General features: G+C 45.2%; 1 long non-coding RNA gene across 1 annotated transcript in view; it reads right to left on the bottom strand.

Moving 5' to 3' along the window:
- Positions 1–2,075: 2,075 nt before the first annotated feature.
- LOC128632673 (uncharacterized) overlaps positions 2,076–5,399 on the bottom strand; it is a 4,991-nt gene continuing 1,667 nt past the window's right edge. Inside the window, exon 2 of the long non-coding RNA XR_008396198.1 lies at positions 2,076–2,255. This is a non-coding gene — a long non-coding RNA (uncharacterized LOC128632673). The remainder of the gene's footprint in view (positions 2,256–5,399) is intronic.

Genomic DNA, 5,399 nt, shown 5'->3' with positions numbered 1-5,399 from the left:
TACGGAAATTCGAATGATGCCATCTAAAACCACAGGCATTTCACCCTTTGAGGTGTTATTTATTCGGTCGACCTTACCCCATGGCTTGGAAAATGTCTACTAACCTTTCTCAAACCACAGGAATTTGTGTTGATATTCATCTAGACGACTACGTGTCTAAATTGCTTGACGTGTTGTGTACGTGCTAAATTAAATTACCTTTACCCCTCACAGTAAATCACACCTCCTTTTTTCTCAGGAGACCAGTGTTATGACCTCAGAAGGACCAATCTGGAGACATGCAAGTTGGTTAAAAGCTGTTAACAAATGAGCTCTGTCCATTCTATTTTTCCTCCACCTATTCTCTATGACAGGTTTGCCCATTCGGGACCGTACCTGTACCCCTGAAGAGGTTTGAGCGTCGGTGAATGTGTCTACAAAGGGAGGAAGTCCTGTCCTGTTGGCTGACCTGATTCACACTTTACACATACACATATAGTTTTTCCTGTATTAGCTCTCATCACAAAATCAATTACATGTTTTTACGTTATTATCTTTTTCTGTTCCTGTTACTATATATATTATACCCCCAACATATCCTTGTGGGGTTGATCCTCCTAGCCAAGGTGGATGGGATGAACCTGATGATTCTCATTTTTCAAATTCTGACAGTCCTACAGCTGAGTCTGATGTGTCTGATGATTTACATATTGAACATTTCAATCAAAACGCATACTATAAATATTCAGTTCTTACTGTGAAGCAAATGCGCCTCACCACACCCTTTTTTATCTGCGCTCTCATGCCGCATAGCACCCTCCATCCTTTCACCTTTTATGCGAGAAACATATCAACATCTGTGGTGCTCTGTAACCGTCGGTCTTAGACGACACTGCTACGACAATACTGATCCACGGCGTCGCTATGTTATTACTCCTTTTAACGTCACCACAAGTAAAAATAAACCCTTAGTAGGCGTTGATAAACCAGGTGCTACTCCATATTGTAAAGATCTCTACTATGTTCTCACTGACCGTGAAACTAATTGGCCTAATGACTGTCTGGACCCCCAGTACTCCTGTCAAGTGGAAGGGTCTTTTAAAGCCCCTCAGATACCGCTAACCTTTCATCAATCTGACCGTTTACCTAAGGGTAATAAATTCGCCGTATGTTTTATCTTGAAGTATCAAAGATCACCGCCCCTTACGCATCTGCCATCCTCCCTATTATTGTGGTTCTCATTTTATCTGCCTATTGGCCCCTGTATTTGTGCCTGTATTCATCGTAGTATAGCCTCAGTTCAAGATTCTGTAACTACAGATCTTTTTAGCTCTACTCCAATTGGCCATTCCAATAATGGTTCTTACCCTGAGGTGACCCATTCGGCCCCAATTGACATTTACATTCATAACCATGATGCCACGGTTTCAGCGGCCTCCGATGTGGTCTCACAGACATCATGTCTTTCCTGTTAAAGGGTAATATTAACCTATGACTTTAGAGAATTCCTTTTGGTTTATTCTATGCTACGCTAGAATAAGAGAGAGGATTGAAAGGAAATTCTCTTATATCATGTACTCTCTTATATTATGAACTGCTATCAAATACCTATAATGAATGTATTCATTTAATTACCTCTTTAAATAAGCTGATCAACTGCGATCCTTGATTATATTATTATGCATTTCCGTGTCAACATGACACAGGACTTATTTTGTATTATGACTATGTGCTGTGTGTTTTGTTTAAATCTGTCTGACACCTGGACCAGTAGAAACTGTCCACGCACTGCTTGTTATCAATGTGTATAAATACTCTTGGTTTGCATGAATAAACTCGGATGTCTATTTGAGCATGCATGTGTCAGTGTGTGTTCACTTAGGCTCCCCAGATCGATCTGAAACGCTCTGAGGCAAATAACACTTTCTAGCTCATAGCAGCACAGAACTAAATGTTAATAGAAATAATTGTAGAACAGGCTGGAAGGCATGATCTGAGATTCCTGGGATACATGGAAATCTAACAGGCCCAATGTTTGTTTTACAGTTAGAACAACATGTGTGTGCTTGAAATCACATTCTGAAATTCTGTCCTACCTGTATGATGACCAGCACATCATTGACCACCTTAGAGGTAGTGAAGCTGGTGAATTCTGGGTCTGGATGGTAAGAGAGTGTACCTAAACAGGCCACTGTTGAGTTCACCACCCTTAGAGAGACAGTAAATGGCCCAGCAGCTCTGAAGTCTCTCTGCTTATGAGTGTGAAACCAAAAGCTCTAGGAGAATGGAAAAGATAATAAATGAATAGAAACTGCTATGCATGTTTGTATGTGCAGCTGGTTAAAAATTAAACTGGCCTGGTCAGCATGTGCATTGGTCTGATTGCTGGTAAGGGTGTTCAACCACATAGCTACACAATCCAGGCACCATCTTCCTTAATTCCCTAAAGAACCCTTTCTTCACTACAGAATCTCCTTTGGTTTTTTACTTCTTCTACTACAACCCCAATTCCAAAAAAGTTGGGACACTGTGTAAAATGTAAATAAAAACAATGCAAAGATCTGCAAATCTCATAAACCCATATGTTATCCCAGTAGAACATTGAAAACATATCCCATGTTTAAACTGAGGAAATGTACCATTTTAAGGAAAAAATAAGGTAATTTTGAATTTGATGGCTGCAATACGTCTCAAAAAAGTTGGGATGGGGGCAACAAAAGGCTGGAAAAGTAAGTGTTACTAAAAAGAAACAGTTGGAGGAACATTTTACAACTAATCATGTTAACTGGCACCAGGTCAGTAACATGATTGGGTATAAAACATGTCTTTCAGAAGTAAAGATGGGATGAAATCTGGTTGGACGCATATGTTTCTCTAAAACCTGTATATACCTTTCAGCATTGATTGCCTTTCCATAGGCACTAATGCACCACCATACCATCAGAGATGCAGGATTTTGCACTGAGCGCTGATAAAAAGCCAGATGGTCCCTCTCCTCTCCTAGTTTACAGAATGTGGCATCCATGGTTTAAAAATTTCGATTTGTCTGACCACAGAACAGTTTTCCAGTTTGCCTCAGTCCATTTTAAATGAGCTTTGGCCCAGAGAAGACGGCGGCAATTCTGGATCATGTTCACGTATGGCTTCTTCTTTACACGATAGAGCTTTAACCAGCATTTGTGGATAGCATGGTGAACTGTGTTCACAGACAATGTGTTCTGGAGGTGTTTGAGTCCATGCAGTGATTTCCATTACAGAATCATGCCTGTTTTTATCGCAGTGCCGCCTGAGGGCCCGAAGATCACCGGCATGCGATATTGATTTTCACCCTTGTCCCTTGTGCACAGAGATTACTCCAGATTCTCAGAATATTTTGATGTTATTATGTCCTGTAGATGATGAGATTTACGTTGAGGAACATTATTCTGAAATTGTTCCACAAATTTTAGACGCAGTTTTTCACAGATTGGTGTACCTCTGCCCATCTTTACTTCTGAGAGACTCTGCCTCTCTAAGATAACCTTTTTATACCAATCATCTTACTGACCTGTTGCAAATTAACCTAATTAGTTGCAAAATGTTCCATCTGTTTCTTTTTAATACTACTTACTTTTCCAGCCTTTCGTGCCCTGTCCCAAATGTTTTAAGAAGTGTGGACATCAAATTCAAAACTACCTTATTTTTTCCTTACAATGGTACATTTGCTCAGATTAAACACTTGATATGTTTTCTATCTTCTAGTGTGAATAACATGTGGGTTTATGAGATTTGCAAATCATTGCATTCTGTTTTTATTTATATTTTACACAGTGTCCCAACCTTTTTGGAATTGGGGTTGTAAGTCTGCTAGTACTATTTGACATCATGTTAAATTCCCTGCCTTTTAAAAGAAAACTGATTTGAATTATTAGTTAAATGATTGGGATTACATGATAGTTACGTTGGAAAAATTCTTTACTGTTGTCACGTATCGGGAAACTCTGGACCCCACTTCCCATCAGCCACTGCACTGCACTAGTTGTCACATGACCACCTGCACCTGATTCATGTTTTGGTTAATGAGCACTCATGGGTATAAATAGTCCTTGTCTGCACCATTAGTTTGTCTTTCGTTGTCTTAGACTCCCGTTGTTCATGTCTCGATGTTTGTTTTTTGCCACAGTGTGTTTCAAGGTTGTCATAGTGTATTGTTTCTTAGTACGTTTCGTTAAATAAATGTCCTTATCTGCATCTGCGTCTGCGTCTGCTTCTGGCTCAAACATCCAAATTGTGACAGAACGAAAGACCTACAATCAGGAGCTGCAGAGCGCCAAGATGGATATCTGGGGCGTCAGGATGCCACCAATGTTAGCGGAGTACTTTGCCACATTGCGCCAACAGGCTGCCGATACGCACCGCCAAGCTCCACTCACGCCACAGTCCGCCGACACGCACCGCCAAGCTCCGCTCACGCCACAGTCCGCCGACACGCATCGCCAAGCTCCGCTCACGCCACAGTCCGCCTTGCGACACAGCCAGCAAAGTAACCTGAGCATCTGGGGCTTTCCACTGCAGGGGAGGCACACCTTGCTGCACAGTCCAGAGGTGAAGGCTGGCCCAGAAATTTTTTTTGGGGGGGGGCAATGAGTACAGCAGAGCTCCAGCCTGAGGCCTACGGGGAGGTCTCAGCTGTGGAGCTCTCACCTGAGGTCAACATGGCGACCTCAGAGGGACAGGCCGAGGAGGCTGTCCCGCTGCCCTGCACAGCCGAAGAGGCTGTCCGCTGCCCTGCACAGCCGAGGAGGCTGTCCCGCTGCCCTGTTCAGCTGTGGAGCTCTCACCTGAGGTCAACATGGCGACCTCAGAGGGACAGGCCGAGGAGGCTGTCCCACTGCCCTGCACAGCCGAGGAGGCTGTCCCGCTGCCCCGCTCAGCTGTGGACGTCGCTCAGCCTCCCCGCTCAGCTGTGGACGTCGCTCAGCCTCCCCACTCAGCTGAGGTCGTCGCTCAGGCTCCCCGCTCAGCTGAGGTCGTCGCTCAGGCTCCCCGCTCAGCTGAGGTCGTCGCTCAGGCTCCCCGCTCAGCTGAGGTCGTCGCTCAGGCTCCCCGCTCAGCTGAGGTCGTCGCTCAGGCTCCCCGCTCAGCTGTGGACATCGCTCAGCCTCCCCGCTCAGCTGTGGACGTCGCTCAGGCTCCCCCGCTCAGCTGGGGTCGTCGCTCAGGCTCCCCGTTCAGCTGAGGTCGTCGCTCAGCCTCCCCGTTGGCTGTGGACGTCGCTCAGCCTCCCCGTTCGGCTGAGTCGTCGCTCAGGCTCCCCGTTCAGCTGTGGACGTCGCTCAGGCTCCCCGTTCAGCTGAGGTCGTCGCTCAGCCTCCCCGTTCGGCTGTGGACGTCGCTCAGCCTCCCCGTTCGGCTGAGGTCGTCGCTCAGCCCGCTTGCTC

The sequence above is a fragment of the Ictalurus punctatus genome, unplaced genomic scaffold (assembly GCF_001660625.3).
Source record: "Ictalurus punctatus breed USDA103 unplaced genomic scaffold, Coco_2.0 tig00163711, whole genome shotgun sequence".
Classification (NCBI taxonomy): domain Eukaryota; kingdom Metazoa; phylum Chordata; class Actinopteri; order Siluriformes; family Ictaluridae; genus Ictalurus; species Ictalurus punctatus.
Note: the sequence above shows the minus strand (reverse complement) of the source record. Positions and strands in the feature narration are given on the sequence as shown.